The 17,950-nt window shown below is 36.6% G+C and overlaps 1 pseudogene; it reads left to right on the top strand.

The window, feature by feature from the left end:
• Positions 1-14,590: 14,590 nt before the first annotated feature.
• On the top strand, positions 14,591-14,739 carry LOC119048787 (uncharacterized; annotated as a pseudogene).
• Positions 14,740-17,950: the final 3,211 nt, after the last annotated feature.

A 17,950-nucleotide genomic window follows, 5' to 3' on the forward strand; every position in this document is an offset into this window, starting at 1 on the left:
ATGCAACATGTTACAGTTACATATTTATTATATATGTAAATTAAGACTCAGAGGCTCAAATGCAAGTTACTTAGAAACATGGACGGTAGTGAGTTAAATGTGTGCAGCATGTTACAGTTTCATACCTGCAAGATAAATGTGCATTTGTTATATTGGCAACATTTGTTACATAAGAAAATCTCTAATTGTAACATAATGCCCACAATATAACTCAATATCTTCCATGTTTTTGAGTGTATACCTGTTATTTTAAATCTTATAGGTTTCAATTTCCTCATTATTAAAACATGGGTAATGGTACTATGTTATGATTGTGAAATGTTTTAGTCCCTTTTTTTCATCTCAGTTTAAATATTCCACAGACAGATCTTAGTTACTCTGTCATACACAATTAACTCAGACACACCACCAAACTTTTCCGCCTTTTTGATTGTATCATTGTTATGGACTGAACTGTGATCCTACAAAATTTGTATGCTAGCGCCTTATCCCCTCATTGTGACATATTTAGAAACAGGGCCTTAAAGATATAGTGAAGGTTAAATAAGCTCGTCAGGGTGAAGACCAAATCCCAAATGACTGGTGTCCTTGTAAGAAGAGGAAGAGACAGCTGGGATGCGTATGCACGAAAGAAGGGCCTTGCAAGGACACAGTGAGAAGCCACCCTTGTCTGTAAGCGAAGGAGAAACAACCCTTCTGGCATCTTGATCTTGGACTTCTACCCTCCAGAACTGTGAGTAAATACATTTCTGTTGTTTATTTTCTGTGCCGTTTCACTATGGCAGCCCTAGCAGACAAATACATCATCCTCCATGGCACCAAACCAAGCAATCTCAAATCATCCTGGACAGGTCCTTCTCCCTTAACTCTCAAATCTAGGTTTATCAAAGATTTTCATTAATATCACCTTCCTAAATATGGCTCCATTTTGATTCATGTCTTTACTCTCATTTTCTCCACCTAACAAGGTAGAGAAAAGCTCATCTTCCTGGGCCGTAGGTGTTGCCTAACTGTACTCTTTTGACTCCGGTCTTGGCCTCCTTTAGCCTGCTACCTAAATTTTCGTTCTGCCAGGCAAAAGTGATGGAGTTACTTTTCTCTCATAAACCTCTATTCTCCGTGAGCAAGAGAACAAGGAACAAATGCCTTATTCTGGCCTATGCGGTTCTTTGGAATTGGGCCCAACTCACTGGGCAGGTTTTTTTTATCCACAAGAAAATGGCAATAGTTTAGCCAGGCTTTCCGTCTTGGAATATAATGCTTGCTGATTTTTCTCTTGAATCAGTTAAGCCTTTCCCACACACCTGGACAGAATGAGCTGCTTCCTTCTCTGCGTTGTAACTGCTGTGACAACACAAGACGTGGTTGTACATTAATAAAATGCAGTGAGTCTGTTTACTGACTAATCTCACTGCACTGTGAATCTTTTGAGAACAACAGCAGCATGTAATTTATATTTGTATTTATATACTGAACATCGGGCCTGACCATAGTATTTGACAAATGAATGTTTCATAAATGAATGATAAAGTGATAAATTGATGGTTTTCAAGATTAACTCAATTTTCAGCTCGAAAGTCTTTTATAAATTTTTACTGGTGTACAATGAAGTTTTAACTTTGTACGCAAGTATTCAAGATACTTTTCCCTTGACAAAAACAACGTTTTTCTGTCTTTATGCCTATGTTTACAGCATTCACAGATTTATTATTACCTCCCACAAGCCAGAAATAACTTCTTTAAATTTTGCCTTCTTAGTAGAATGGCTTTCCATTAATATAGTAACATAATTACTTATTAGTGTATACTATCATATCTTTTAGAGTGATACACTATCATATCTTGAAGATGTTCTAACAGTAGGGTGATTGCCAGAGGGAAAAGGGGGAGAGGGTGGGAGGAGGTAGAAAGAGTGAGGGGAGGATAAGTGGTGAGGGGAGCAGACCTGACCTGGTGTGGTGAACACACAATACGATGTACAGATAATGTACTGTAGAGTTATATGCTAAAGCCTGTATAATTCTACCAACCAATGTCATCCCAATAAATTCAATAGAAAAAGTAAAAATAAAAATAAAAAGTACTATTAGGCACTAGCAAAAAATAATTTTTAAGTGAAACATCCATATCTAATTCATCTTCAAATATTAACGCCTAGTTCTATTCATATAGCACACTCAGTAAAAATATCCTGACAGCTATTTCATGCATATTTGTTGAGTATATCAGTTGATTTCAAATATTTTGTTCACGAGTCTTCTCATTTGAAAAGTTTTGTACATATAACTTGTACTATATGCATATTTAATTATTTAGAAACAAAAATATGTACTATTATACTAATCTATTACATGGCTTATAATACATTGGAAAAAACTTAAAATGATAAAGTATTAAAATATGTAGATGGGAGTCTTCATATTTTTTCCTGAATCCCATCATGATATCCCCACGCGCTGCTTGTGGAGTATCCCTTTTTTGGAGACCACTGCCATAGGTAGACACCATTCCCAGTGTTACAGCAAGAGAAAGATACCCTGTACTAGTACAGCTTCGGCCGTCTAGTGTTACTGATAAACGAGCATTCAGCCTGGTTCGTTCCCACGTAACGGGGGTTTCACCCATTGTAAGCAGGAAAAAAACCTGATTAGCTGTCGAGTTGTTATTAAATGCCCACCACAAGCCAAAAATTGTGACATACTTTGTGTCCATAATCTCATTTAATTTTCAGAATAGCCTTATAAATATGTTATTATTATGTTCATTTTAATAGATAAAAAAAACGAGACTTTTCAGATGAAATTGGTCACAACAGTCACTGTCTAGAAAACATAGTCTAGGCCTTTGAATCCACATTTGTCTTATCCTAAAGCCTAGGTTCCTCCTAATATACCCAGTCACAGCAATACTTGTTAAATTTTACTTTTTTAATCTAAAAGCCCATGTTAAAAGGATAAGACTCATGGGATGACGCGTCCTCACCCTGGCTCTCTGGCCTGTGCTGTAGCAGCCCCTGCAGCATGGGGATCAGATAGAGGAGGGGAAGGAGCCCTGGCGCAGCAATGCGGTCCACCCAGAGTGTGAGAGAAGCCTGATGTACTTATGAAAGCTTATGTCGTCACTGCATTTTTACATCATCTGGCTGTTGTCTTAGAGGTGAAACAAAGCACATACAGGTTCACACTTTTTTTCTGAAAAAATAACTTCTCAATCAAAACTTGAGGCAGAAAAAATTGAAGTAGACAGCCTTACTTTCCTGAAAATTTCATTGCTGTAACTTTTCTTATCAATGTGCATTGAGCTTTGAACACTAGTTAAAATGGGTTTCATTATTTTTGCCTACCTGATCTAATAAAAATAGTCTTTTTTTAGTTTTTGCTCCTCTAGGCCACTTATTCCAGATATCATGTTGGAATACTTTACCATGTTCACAGAAATCTCATGCAAGATCTTAAGAAAGTTCATTGTTAGAGCACAGTACTTCAGAAAACATAATGTTAAGTCAAATTTTTCTTTAAAGTATTCTTAAACACCTACTTTTAGCACAATTTTAGGCAGAAACAGTATTAAATTATGCCAATCTTTAGATCCAGAATGATATTTAAAATCTGACAAGAATTTCTCAAAAAAGTGTTCTTAAAAATATCTATGATAAAAAAAAGCAATACATATTAACTCATTTTAGCAGAATTCTGCAAGTGCCTAGCAAAAATATAGCATGGATGACCTCAGATAGGCTTCTGATAATACAATGCTTTTTCAGTGAGCAAGCATAACAATACTGGTAGGATCAGGTAAAACAAATAAGTTAATTTATTTTTTGGATGCTTTTTTTTCCTGATATTTTACTGAAAAAGTGAATAGACCATACAAAAAATACAGTGTTAAAAATGTGTGGACATTAGATACTCTGGAACTTACTGTGGTAAATTTTGGTGAATAATGGCAAATCAGGTGAGTTTCAACACTATCAAACAAGTTTTTATGTTTCAAAAAATTCCCTAAAATCTCAAAAATTATTCTATAGTTTTATAATTTCCCATCTTTTATATTATTTTTTCTTTTATTGATACTATTTCTGAAATGCTAACTAGAAATTTCAGAGAATTTACATATTTGTTTAAAATATTTTGTATTTCAATTGGTGCTTGGATGAGATTGTATATTGTCTCACCGTGTCTGTTCTTTCCTCTTTGAGGAAAAGAAACCCCAAGATGGATCTGGGCAGGATCTGGTCATACTGGTTCAATCTCCTGGCTCTATCTGCAAGGGTAGATACACACTTCCTTTCTTTTTTCTCCCTCCCACAATGTGGGAGAGCCATGTGGAAGGGACACAATGTGGTGCCAGATGGAAGGACCCTTGGTTCTGACACTGTCAGACTCCATACTGACCTTGGACCACCTCCAATACTTATGCTCTAGTCAGTCTATTAGAGGTTTCTTACTAAAGAAATTTTATTGTCTTTAAAAGTGCTGGTGGAGAAAGAAACTGATTTTTTCAACTGAGAACCAGTTCTATTAGAATACAGGCTGAGAGATTATGGGCTAAATAGGATTCTTTTTAAATTTTATAATAGAAAGGAAAAGGTAGAAAAAGAGCAGTTACATTCATATATGCATTTCAAAATTTGACCATTAAACTAATGCTTCTTTGGTATAAAGAATGCTAGGTATATTGCCATGAGTTGCAATGTAAGATGAAAGAGACATCGTCCCTGTCCTCAAGCATGTTATTCTCTAGCTGAGAGTGCACACAAATTATAAAGCATTAACTCATTCAGCCATTCATTTGTTCACCCGTTCACATGGCAGTGTGGGTGCACTGTGCTGTGGGAGTACAGAATAAAAATGGTGTAACTTACTCTAGTAGATGAAAAGCATATTTTCTTAAGATATAGTGCCAGGAGACTTCCAGGCAAGATGGAGGCATAGGTGGAAATACTGTACTCTTTGCACAACCAAATTTAAGGACAACAAAGATTTAGAAATGAAAAACACAACCAGAACAAACAGAAAATTGAACTGTATGGAAGTCTGACAACAAAAAACCATCCATCCAGACTCGTAAGAGGGGGCAGAGTCTGTATCTGGTGGCGAGGGGTCACACCAGGAAGAGGCGATGGCAGATCACAGGCGCAGGGTGGCAATGGGCAGACCCAGTGAGGGCACAAGGCAGCTAGCTGACCGCAGTCATGCATTCACACACAGATAAACCAGGCAAAAAAATGGATAGTGAGACAAACAGTACAACACAGGGCCGCAGCACCAGGAATGTCTAAAAGCACTGATTGGAAAAGCTTTTGGGGGTTGAGGTGCCAGGAGAGGCTCCCAGCCTCCCAGGAGAGTTAGTTGGAGAGACCCACAGGGTCTTAGAACCTACACAATCCCACCCATCCAGGAACCAGCACCAGAAGGGCCTAATTTGCTTGTGAGAAGCAGTAGAGGGGGCCAAAATCTGAAAGTGAAAGAAATGCCATTGATCCCTCTCTGACCCCACCCCCACATATAGTGTCATAGCCCAGTGACATGGGTTGATCAGCTCTGATGAACACCTAAGGCTCTGACCCTCATTTGTAACAGGCGGGAACAGGCCAAAACATTATGGCTCAAGCAGAAGAACAGCTCAAAGCCCCAGAGCCAATACTTCTAAGCAACAAAGAGATAGCCAACTTATCAGATGCACAGTTCAAAACAGTGGTGATCAGGATGCTCACAGAACTGGCTGATTTTAGTCACAAATTAGATGAAAAAAAATGAAGGCTACACTAAGGGAAATGGAGGAAAATACACAGGGAACCAATAGTGATTGAAAGAAAACTGGGACTCAAATCAATGGAGTGGACCTGAAGGAAGAAAGAAACATTCAACCAGAAAAGAATGAAGAAACAAGAATTCAAAAAATTGAGGAGAGGCTTAGGAACCTCCAGGACATCTTTAAACATTCCAACATCCAAATTGTAAGGGTACCTGAAGGGGAAGAAGAAGAGCAACAAGTGGAAAACTTATTTGAACAAAAAATAAAAAAGGACTTCTCAATCTGGCAAAGGAAATAGACTTCCAGGAAGTCCAGAAAGCTCAGAGAGCCCCAAAGAAGGTGGACCCAAGAAGGAACACACCCAAGATTAAAATGAAGGAGAGAATTCTAGAAACAGCAAGAGATAAGGGGACAGTCACCTACAAAGGAGTTCCCATCACACTGTCAGCTGTTTTCTGAAAAGAGACTTTACAGGCAAGAAGGGGCTAGAAAGAAGTACTCCAAGTCATGAAATCCAAAGACCTACATCCAAGATTGCTCTATCCAGCAAAGCTTTCATTTAGAATGGAAGGGCAGATAAAGTGCTTCTCAGATAAGGTCAAGTTAAAGGAGTTCATCATCACTAAGCCCTTATTATATGAAATGTTAAAGGGACTTATCTAAGAAAAAGGAGTTAAAAAATATGAACAGTGAAAGGAGAGCAAACTCACAGTTATTAACAGTCATACCTAAAACAAAAGCAAACTAAGGGGACATCTAGATCAGGAGTGGAACCATAGAAATGGAGATCACATGGAGGGTTAGCAACAGGGGAGTGGGAGGAGGAGGAGAGGGGAGAAGGTACAGAGAATAAGTAGCATAGATGGTAAGTAGAAAATAGACAGGGGAGAGGGCAAGAACAGTATGGGAAATATAGAATCTAAAGTACTTGTGACACATGGACATGAACAAAAGGGGAGATTCGGGGAGGGGTGTGCAGGGTGGAGGGGAATGAAGGGGGGAAATGGGACAATTGTAATGGCATAATCAATAAAATATATTTTAAAAAAAGATATAGTGCCAGGAATGAACTCTGAAATATTAGAAAGAATCAGAAGCAAACGTTGGAGAGGTACAGGCAAAGACTACTTGAAAGAGAAATAATGGCCACTTGCATTCCAATAATGTTTGGTCTAGTTGATCTAAATAGATGATGTCTAGAAGCACAACAGCCAGCAATCAGAAATAAAACTGGCAAATAAAAAATTATGAATGACTTAATATGTCATGTTAGAGAATCTGATATTAACCATTGAAAAATTTTATCTGGATATTTACAATTTCACAACTGGTAAGTCAAGTAAGATAAGAACTGAAAAGTCTCTATTACATGGAGAAATTAAGTAAAGCATGTTGGGGTGAGGGAGAATAGCAGGAGTAAGTGTGAGGACATCACAAAACCAGGATGCCACAAGCTGTTGATTGAGGAATGGATGGGCACAAAGATGAAAATAAGAAGATTTTCATTTGGGACACTTAGTAGTGGAGAAAGGAGGGAGAAACTGGTAACTGAGGAAAACCATGTAAAGGGTGGGGATCGGCATAAGGTCTCTAATTTCTCTGGTAGAGCAGCACAACCCACCAGGGCCACTCAGTCTTTCATTAGCATAAATGTGGCATTCTCACCAGAACATGGGTTCTGTTACGCAGTTCAGCCTGCCATTATGGATATGTTTTAGATAGGGCATCCAAAAAGAAACTGCAAATCTTTCTTTGCAATTTTGTATTAAGGCTTGCCTTGGCACTACAAGGAATCTTTCATCAGACAGGCCTCTAGAAAGGTGCTACTGAAAGACAGTAATTATCCAGAAGGCTGCTGATGTTAACATGACCTGACTTCACCTTTCACTGCTGATTTGTACTACTGTAGAGCACAGCATAGCAGCTGGATGCTTAAGAGAGAGCTAAATCTGAATGGCCACTGCATTTTTTACTCCTTTCTTCTCTATAAATGAAATCTAGCCTACAGTGTGTGTTTTATATGGCTCAAACCTAAGAACAGTTTCTACGTTTTTAAAGGACTGGGACAACAACAACAAAAAATGCCACAGAAATTGACATGGCCCACAAAACCTGAAATGTTTATAAGCTGATCATTTGCAGGAAAAGTTCATCAACTCATGCCCTAGAAAATGGAATAGAATTATTCTACTATTGTCTCCTGCTTTTTTCTTTCATGATCTCTGTTCTCTAGTTTTAAGAGGACTCATTGATTAACAGTATATAATCCTTACTGCTCTATCGACTGCTACTCATTTCCTGTCATCATTCTTGTATCATTTGCTTTCCATCTCCTTTCCATATGGGTCTTCTGAAGTTCCTGAACTCCATATAGAGGAGCTTGGCACTTGATAACCAATAGAAAAAAGTGTTTTATGCTAGGTGACTAATTACAAAATGTCATGTATGTAAGCATCACCTATTCACCTTGATTTTTGCTTCTTCAAGTAGGAAAAAAACAAAGGAAAGTGAGAAATTAACTTTTATTTTATGCGCTCCTTCTTTATCTAGCCACCTTCCTTTGCTCCTTTATTTTAATTTCACTGTTTTTCTCTTTGACTCTCACGATTCTAATTAGCTCTAGTCCACTCACTTACTGAGGATTATCTCATGTCCAGGTAATTGAAGCAATCCACAACTTTTTTTTCTGCTTGGGTTCTTTTGCTTGTCTGAAATGTCAAATGTACTTTTATACATGTCTTAGAGTTTTCTAAATTGTTTCACTTTTTAAAGATGAACTGAAGCTCAGAAAAGTGAACTGGACATTTTCCAACATGAATTATCTGTTCTTTATTTAGTAGGCTTGGTAACTGCCACTGATTAGAATAAAAAAAAACTACCACAACAGTTTCCTAATTTTCACCTTAGTATCTCAATGAAAATGATGAAATGCACTTAACCTTCTTCCCATTTTATGACACTAGACCCTCTGTAACATAATATGATTTACAGACCTACAAGGAGCTAAGAATGCAGATAACAAAGTCTTTAATTTCTCTGATGTATCAACAAATCATCCTCACATTACAAACATTTCCCTTTAAAATCTTCAGTGCTATCTACTTCAACATTTTCATACTCAAAAGTATGTGTGCTCTTCTCAGACCCTTTCATCATCCCAGCAGGTATACATAAATGACAGGGCGTTGTAGTCCCAAAGAGTCTAACACTATAAACACTATGAAAAAAAGTCTGTTGTGCAATTTTCTAACACTGACTTAATATGTAAAGACAAAGAGGCATGCTTTTGTTATTGATGAATTCAGAATATATTCTGGTTATGCAAGAACAAGAACTTCAAGCCTGAATGCCAACAACATTTCTATGTAATGAATCTGTGTACAGACACCAAATTTAAATGACTGAGGTTTTTACTGGTATCTTTTATAGACTAGATCAAACTTTAAGGATGTCATCCAATAAAAAAGGATTAGCGCTCTTAATAAGGAGGCAGTAATAATTCTTCAAAAGTTTACTAAGTCCTTCTCTGCAAAACCAATAGATAAAAGCAGGCAGTGCATAAAAGTGTCTGTCTAATGCATTAAAATATAATGAAAATAATATTTCTTAACATTGCCAAAAAACATCTATTTCTGAAGATCATACCAGTTTCCATTGCATAGGCCAGCAAGGGTCATTAAACACCAATGGGCCTCTGAGTCCTTCTTCAGAGTCAATGACATTGTAGACTTCACTCAGGATCTCATTTCCCTCCACACAAGGTCTGCAGGGCAAAGAAGGCAAATGAACTATGAAAAACATAATCACTGCTTTTACTGTTGCTTTTTTTGTCATAAAAATTCCATTTATTTAAATTCCATTAAAAAGCACATTTGGCTGCCAAGAGCATAAATATATACTTTTATTATACTTAGCATTTTTCATTTTCAAAAAAAAACTCTGACATTTGTTTAGATAAAAATGTTAAAATATTTTCAAACTACCTGTTTCAGCTAACCACTTTCTATGTGTTTGTTGCATATAATAAATGCTGAAAAAAGAAGTGATTTGGAATGCAGTTCCAAAGCCCTGCCTGTATTTCCTTTCAGAAGTTACCAGCTTACATCGGTCATTATCCTTACTACGCCATGTGCCGGCTGCTCCGACTGTTCCCAAAATACATCTCTTAGAAAAGTAATTTGAGTTACTTGAGCTGTAGTGGATAATTTTTTTAAATCTTATTTTTCTAATTGCCCTGATGTACTTAATAAATCATTAACCAAGCAAGTGACAGTGATAAAAATTCAGAAAGGCACTTTAACATTTTCTCCTAAAGACAAACTGTAACTCTGTAATTCACGTCTGCCTGTCTACCTTGGAGGAGTACCAAAACCAAATACTGAGAGACATAATCAAGCAACATCATTGACAATATCTCTGTCTGAGAAATAAATTTAAATTTAGTAAAATGACATATGAAATTAAACTATAGAATATTAGAGTCATATATAGACTATCTGGAAAAAGTCCATCCATTGTTAATATAACAAGAATGTTTGCACAACATCAATGTAACCTGGCAGCCAAGGAGAGTGTCCTGGAATGCATATGCATGAACAATGATGACTGCACTGTACTAGTCAGTGGGGGTGGGTAGATGCTGTTGAGTGATCGTCTGTACTACATGGCCATCACATTCAAAATGACTAAGTAGAGTGACAAATCTGCATCAGATTTTGCATTAAGCTTGAACATTCCTATGTGGAAACTATTCAGGTGATTCAGAAGACCACAACTATGGGCAACTTGCGATTGTCAGCTTCATCACAAAAAATGTGCCCATTCAGGCATCATGTCTCATGCAGAGTGTTTTAGCGAAATATCAGATAACTTAAGTGATTCAACCCCACTACAGCCCAAATTTGGCACACTATAATTTCTAGCTTTTCACAAAATTAAACTCACCTTTGAAAGAGAAAAGATATCAGACCATTGATGAGATTCCAAAAAATACAATGGAGCAGTCGATGGTGATTGGGAGAACTGTGTGAGGTCCCAAGATGCCTTCTTTGAAGGAAACTAAAGCATCATTGTCCTACGTACAATGTTTTTTGTATCCTGTATCTTTGTCAATAAATGTCCCTATTTTTTATATTACATGGCTGGACACCTTCTAGGCAGATACACACATATGTACATATACAGCTATATGTGCACATGTGTGTACATATATGTATATGTGCATGTATATGTGCATGTATATGTTTAAACTAAGATTACAAATGTATTAAGAATAGTAACTATACCTAATTTCAATATAGTCCAAAATCTGTGCACACAGGGTGTTTGGGAATTTTTTGTCAATGGAATAGTCTTTCTAGGCAACATTTACATATGATGATATATCCAGAAACATTTTCTTAAGTGTCATTTGAAAAAAATGAAAAGTTGGAAACAACCTAAAATCCATCAGTAAAAATTAAAAATTTTTTTTCCTTGTTGCTCAAGTACAGTTGTCTCCATTTTCACCCCACCATGCTTGCCCACCCCACCTCCCACCCTTGAACCCACCCCCTTTGGCTTTGTCCATGTGTCCTTTATACATGTTCCTTGAAGGGCCTTCCCATACGTCCCCCCATTATCCCTCTCCCTCTGGTTACTGTCAGTTTGTTCTTTATTTCAATGTTTCTGGTTATATTTTACTTGCTTGTTTGTTCTGTTGATTAGATTCCACTTATAGAATAAAACACTATTTAGTAGTAAAAATAATAAACTTGATTGACACAAGTATCAATCTCATATTTGGATCAATCTTATCAATTGTAAGAAGAGGATAGAGGATTATGTGCATTATCTTATCATTTATATGACATTTCAAATCATCCTAAAACAAGTTTATAAATCATTTTAAAATTATATATATGTAGTATATGAATCTAAACATATATAGAAAACTCTCAATAAGGCAAGAAGAGGAATCACTTTAGGTAGTGGTATGCAGAGAAATTCAACTTCTGTAATTTATTCTTTTACAGAACTTGGAGCAATTAAGACAAAATTCTTTAAGTTTAACCAATGATACGGTTAACGCATACAGATGGTATGTATGTGTCATACATTACATTGGAATGTTTATATACATTTGGGCCATGTTATAATGATAAAACATACACATACACACAAACTAGTGTGGCTTCGTTGTCACAGCACTGCAGCAAAGCCAGCTCGGTCCCTTGGCCCAGTGCTGCTGACTTCTCCACAGCAAGCTGAGCCCCATTTGCTCCAAACCCCACTGGCACCAAAAATTCCTGAATTTTTACACATCCAGTTGTTTTAAATATAGCCAACTTAAGCAGAATTTTTAGCCACTTAGAGTATTCTTCCTTGCATACCCCACAAAAACAGCACCTCATACCTGCGAATCATAGGTAAAATAAGCTCTGTGGTTACAAAAGACCCAACACTGCTTCTGCCCTTCAGAGCTCTCTGACCAGAGACTCTACTGTGCTGCTGAGCAACATCATGTAGCTACGTAACGCTCTCTCCAATCCTCCTCTTTCCCATGACTGCTCCCTTGTTCTCCTACTTTCTAGGTAGGGCCCCCACCACCCCACCCATCACCTCTGGAAGGTTTTCTGCTGTGAGCAACTTTCCCCTCATGCAACCAGCCAAAGCATGCACCAAATAAAGCTCATTGTGTGCTACTACCACTGCATGGTCATGTCCACTTCCTCGATTAACCCCCAAATCCCTCAAATTCAATACACCAGTGAAAAGAAATTGCAAAAGACATCAAAACAGAGGTCTGGAGAACTGAATTATAGATTCTGTTCTCCACTTTAGCTCTTTCAGTGATCAGAAGGGTTCAAATGATATTAATCTAGCTAAACCCCTCCAGTGTTCTGTCAAGAAGAGGATCATCACTTTTCCAGGAATGGCTGTTAACTGTGAATTTTCAGAAAAGTACCAGAAACATTTGGATGGCCATTTAAAGGACTGATAGATCATCTGAGAAGAATGTAGCATGGTGTTCACAGAGGTGCCCGGGCCCTGCCCACCTGCCTGCTTGCCCTGTGAGGTCCTCCTCCATATATCACTGAAAGGGCCACCATTCCTGTCAAACGTCAAAGGGAAAGCATTGAAAACTTAGTAAATAAAAAATTTAAGAGACAAGAAAAGGAAGTAATGCTAAAGCAACGGCAATAAAAGTAGAATAAAAGAAACATAAAGCAATAAGGTAATACAAATTAATAAAATAAGTTATTAATTGTAAAAATTAGGAATTAAAAGTACTTATGTGTACAAAATACGTAAAGACAAAATAATTATCAAAATCTCCCAGATTTTTTAAAAATCTCCCAGTAAACTTTTAAAATTTGGGTTTGTAATAAAATTTCCACTTTAAAAAAATCTATTTATGTCTAATGTAATTCAGCAGGCTACATTTTTCCCAGTGTCACAAATGTTGACCTCTGTCTAAATTCTCAAAATTTTACTGGGGGACAACTGTAACCGAACAACAATAAAAAATTTTTTCAAAGGAAACCCTATATCTTGAGACAGAAAACAATTAGAATAAAATAGGTTACTTCTTTCCCAGATTTGATGTAAGTTAACATTAGAATGCACTCAAACTGAAAATGTCCTTGTTCTATTTAACTTAAAATAAAGGGAATACTTTTCTTAGACAATTGTGTGTCAATCCAAATACTTATATCTTCATTTTTATATCCCATTCAGTTACTTTCTCAAAACTAACATTGAGAGAATATCTAAATATTTTGTGAATCTACACTACTTAGCCTCTGAAAATATTTTTTCTCTACAGTTATATTTTAGAGTGCTTGCTAAGTTGTAACAGTTTTGTATTCTCCATAACTGCTCCTGAACACACTGACCTGCACTAAGACTATGAGTGACAGTTAGATACAATGAGCAACAGGTGCCTTCCCCATCTTGCATGTCCCTGAAGAGCACCTGTGGTATTCAGAAATGATTTAAGTGACCCAGGCTTAAGGCATCCCATTGCAATGATTATGGTTCTTATAACTGAAGAAAATTGTGTGAAAGCTACATCATCTCTGTTGGATTTAAATTCATAGAACTGCATAACTGCGATACAGAGCGCCTAATAGGATGTCATATAGAAAATGCCAAACTGGCTTTGAATGATGATTCCTTTTCAATTTTTGAAAGTAGTAATGTTAACCATTGCATCGTTATCTATTATCCCTCTGCTCTATGTTCCATAGAAAAGCTAAATTTTGAAAAGTACATTACCTCACAATTCTAATAGCCTTCCTTAGTCATAATATATGTGTATACATGCCCCTGGGTGAACACATGACTATTTAACAACTAAATGTAGTTAAATTTTGTTGTTAACTATAAAAACTAAAACATTAAAAATAATTTAACACATATACTGTTTTTATAATCTTTTTTTAGGAAAGTAAATGTGATAGAGTTAAAAAAAAAAAAAAGATGGCCCAGGGTCTATCTTTGAGACAGCCACAGGAAACAGTCTGATAGAGAGAATGAAGCCACAGCCATGATGCAGTTAGAGGCTTGGGAGCCTCACCAAGAACAAGCTGATAGGGGCCTGCGGACTAAGCTCAGGTGGTGCACTTCTCAGGCATATAATAGCTGCACGGTTAGAAGCCACTTCACTGACTCACCCAAAACCTATATTTCCATTTTCCCTTCTATGTGAATCTCACAGCATGGTTTAGAAAATATTTTGTCTTTGAAGAGGCACTGACTTGTTGACTATCTACCTGACAGTAAATACAGATTTGCATCCAAGCAAAAAGTTCCTTCTAGAGAAATTAAGACTTTTAAATTTTTAAAGCAAAGCCCCTGGCAATAAATAGGCAAGTAGACACCTCATTGGTGGTGTTGCTCTTACATCAGTCAGGGGCAAAACCGATGTACAGTCCTTACTTCAGCCTGGCTTGGTGCCTGTGTTGATGGCCAGAGCTGTTCCATGCCTGGGGCACATAAAAAATATTAAAGCAATAATGCAAATATTCTTCACTGTGAAAGAAAATAAAAATCATTTCAGATAATACAGCTTTTTAGTCTTTTTCATTTACGCATACTACAAAAACAAATAAAAAACTTGCATATATTTTTATTTGCTAGTCCATGGGTAAATAAACTTTTTCTGTAAAGGATGAGATTGTAAACAATTTAGATGTTGTGGGCCGTTATAGCCTCTGTCACAACCATTCCCCTCAGCCATAATAGCAAGAAAGCAGCTATAGACAATATATAAAAAATTATCTCAATTCCATTAAAATTTTAATTACGGAAATAGGTGAAGGCAGGGTGTGGCATTTGGCCTTTGGACCATGGGTTTTAGCCTTAGTGTTTCTCTATAACATGTTTTTTACCAATGACACAGCTTATAACTATTAAAATGGGCATGTGTAAATAAGTATAAAGAAAAAATTATCCATTCTCTACTGCAGTATATGTGCAGTCACTCTGAAACGAGGGCATTGAATTCCAGAGGAAAAGTGAAAAATGACACAAATCAAAACACTTCTGTTTTGGGTCTTTTTTATTTACTGTTTAAAGCTTTTTGTTGGATTTTAAAAATTGTAATTGACCATATAACTTGGGAGAAGGAAACCTAACATTTCAAAGGATAGCACTGCTTCTCAGCAAAGTGAACTGGACGTTGACTTATCACAAGAAAACAGAAGTGTGTATTTTCAAGGATCACCCTAGAAAGTGTTCTTTTAATGAAAGGTTAGTCAATAAATAGAAAATGTACTTCTTCCAAAATGTAGGCTCAAAGCAAAAGCTTTCTAGGAGAGACTTCTAGAATGCATCAGATATTAGTTTAACTCTACAAAACCATGGAACTGTCTTTATTTAATTACCACCCACGAAGCATCTGAAGGCCGAATGCAGCACTCAGTCAGCATTTTACCCCAGGTGGCATGAAGATGTGCAGCCACACTAAAACTGCAGTGCGCACCTTGACAAGTTCCATCAGCCAGCCTTGGGAAAGGCGCATACTTGTTTCTCTATGAGCTGTGGAATGCTCCATCCAGTTTACCACTGGTGAACGGGAGTAAATGTAACTAAGCAAATGTTGGCCATAAAATATTCTTCTTTTACAAGAGGTATTAGGCAAGAAGAAGCTACTATACATAATTTACTCACACTTGAACTTTGAAGCAAAGTAGTGTGCATTAAAATTTTTTCAACATAAATTAAAATTTATTTCAGGGTAATATTTCTTCAAATTTTTCTTACAATCTTGAGATCTGACTAATGTACTTGTTAAAGTCCGTAAAGAAGGAAATGCCCCATCAGCTGCTCACCACAGGCAGACAAAGTGACTTGGTCCTTTGAACTTTGTTCTGGGACACACATGACCTTCACAGACTAAACTTGCTTTGTCAGATAATTAAATTGTATGATTGAAGGTGTAGCAATATATACAAACTAGTAAAATAAAAAGTATTATTAATTAAATAATTGTAAGAATTGCTGCACTTGTTTATACATATGGAAACTAGGATGAAATATGATGACATTATTCAATGATTAGCTTTGCTAAAATTTACAAAAAGCCTTTTTACTGATTATTACACATTTCTTTAAAAAATGTTTTTCTCTTCCAAAAAGCTAATGTAATGCTCAACAACTTAGAGTTTACTTTGGTAGACATAAATAGAGAAAATGTAAGATTCACAGAATCAAATGGCTTTTAGAAAAACTTTATAGAGAAAAAAACCTATTTTTAAGTGCAATAATTTTCTAAATGTTTTTTATTATCAATGAAAACCATTTTTTTAACCACTAACCGTTACCAAAAACAGATTGTACAACATCTTTAGAAAGAATTTTCTAATTAGCTAAAAAAAAAAGAAAAAGATTGGTTTCTAAGTCTCATCACAGGTCTCAGTAAGACCTGTAGGATCTATTAAAAGACTGGGGACCACACAGTATATGTCATTGTTGTTTAGCATTAGTTCCACATATGAAGCTTAGTAGATAACGTGGCAAAGTGGCAGAGCCAGGATTTCAGGCAATGAGACTGAACTTCATGGATGAAGTCAGATTTTACCAACCCTTGGAATACACAAACAACTTACAAATCTGAAAATGCAGCACATCCAAGAAAATAGAAAGTGCACCTAGGCTTTTGGAATATAGAGATTTCTTTACCATATAAATCCATGAAAGAGCTCACCTGACTGTAGTGCTTCCATTGTGAATGAATGGAGCCACACTCCATGTAATATGCATGTTAAGAATTATAAACCACTGGGTTATCAATTCCTCTGAGGTTCCTCTAAACCACTCTTACTTGTTATTATATTCATATATTATTAAATATATATACATATATTGTACATACGTGTGTATATGATATATATGTCTATATATATGTATATGACACTACAGTAGTATAGAATCATAGTGGGAAAACACCACATATGTTATTAAGTGCATATGAGATCTGTCCAGGGAGTATCCAGCCATGTAATATAAAAAATAGAGATATTTATGGAAGGAGATACAAGAAATATTGTACATAAGACAATAACACCTCAGTCTCCTTCAAAGTAGGCACCTTGGGACCTCACACAGTTCTCCTAATCACCATCAGCTGCCCTAGCATATTTTTCTGAATCTCATCAATGGTCTGAAATCTCTTCCTTTTCAAAGATAATTTTAGTTTGGGGAAAAACCAGAAGTCACAGGGCACCAAATCGGGGCTATATGAAAGCTGAGGCACCTGGGTGACTTGATGCTTTGTCAAAAAACCCTGCAGGAGACGTGATGCATGAACGGGTGCATTGTTGTGATGCAGCTGCCAATCACCAGGGGCCCTTTGCTGTGTCCTCCTGAATCACCTGAGTAGTTTCCACAGAGGAATGTTCAAGTTTAATGCAAAATTTGATGCAGATTCATTGTTCTACTCAATCATTTTTTTAAAGATTTTATTTATTTATCTTTAGAGGAGAAGGGAAGGAGAGAAGGAGAGAAATATCAATGTGTGGTTGCCTCTCATGCGTCCCCTACTGGGAACTGGCCCGCAACCCAGGCTTGTGCCCTGACTGGGAATGGAACCACAATCTTCTGGTTCACAGGCCCACACTCAATCCACTGAGCTATACCAGCCAGGGCTCAATCATTTTTTTAACTTTTTGAAATTTTATTTTATTATTTTTTTCATTACCACTTAGTC

Source organism: Artibeus jamaicensis, unplaced genomic scaffold (genome assembly GCF_021234435.1).
Source record: "Artibeus jamaicensis isolate MK-2021 breed Jamaican fruit bat unplaced genomic scaffold, CSHL_Jam_final contig_387, whole genome shotgun sequence".
Lineage (NCBI taxonomy): Eukaryota > Metazoa > Chordata > Mammalia > Chiroptera > Phyllostomidae > Artibeus > Artibeus jamaicensis.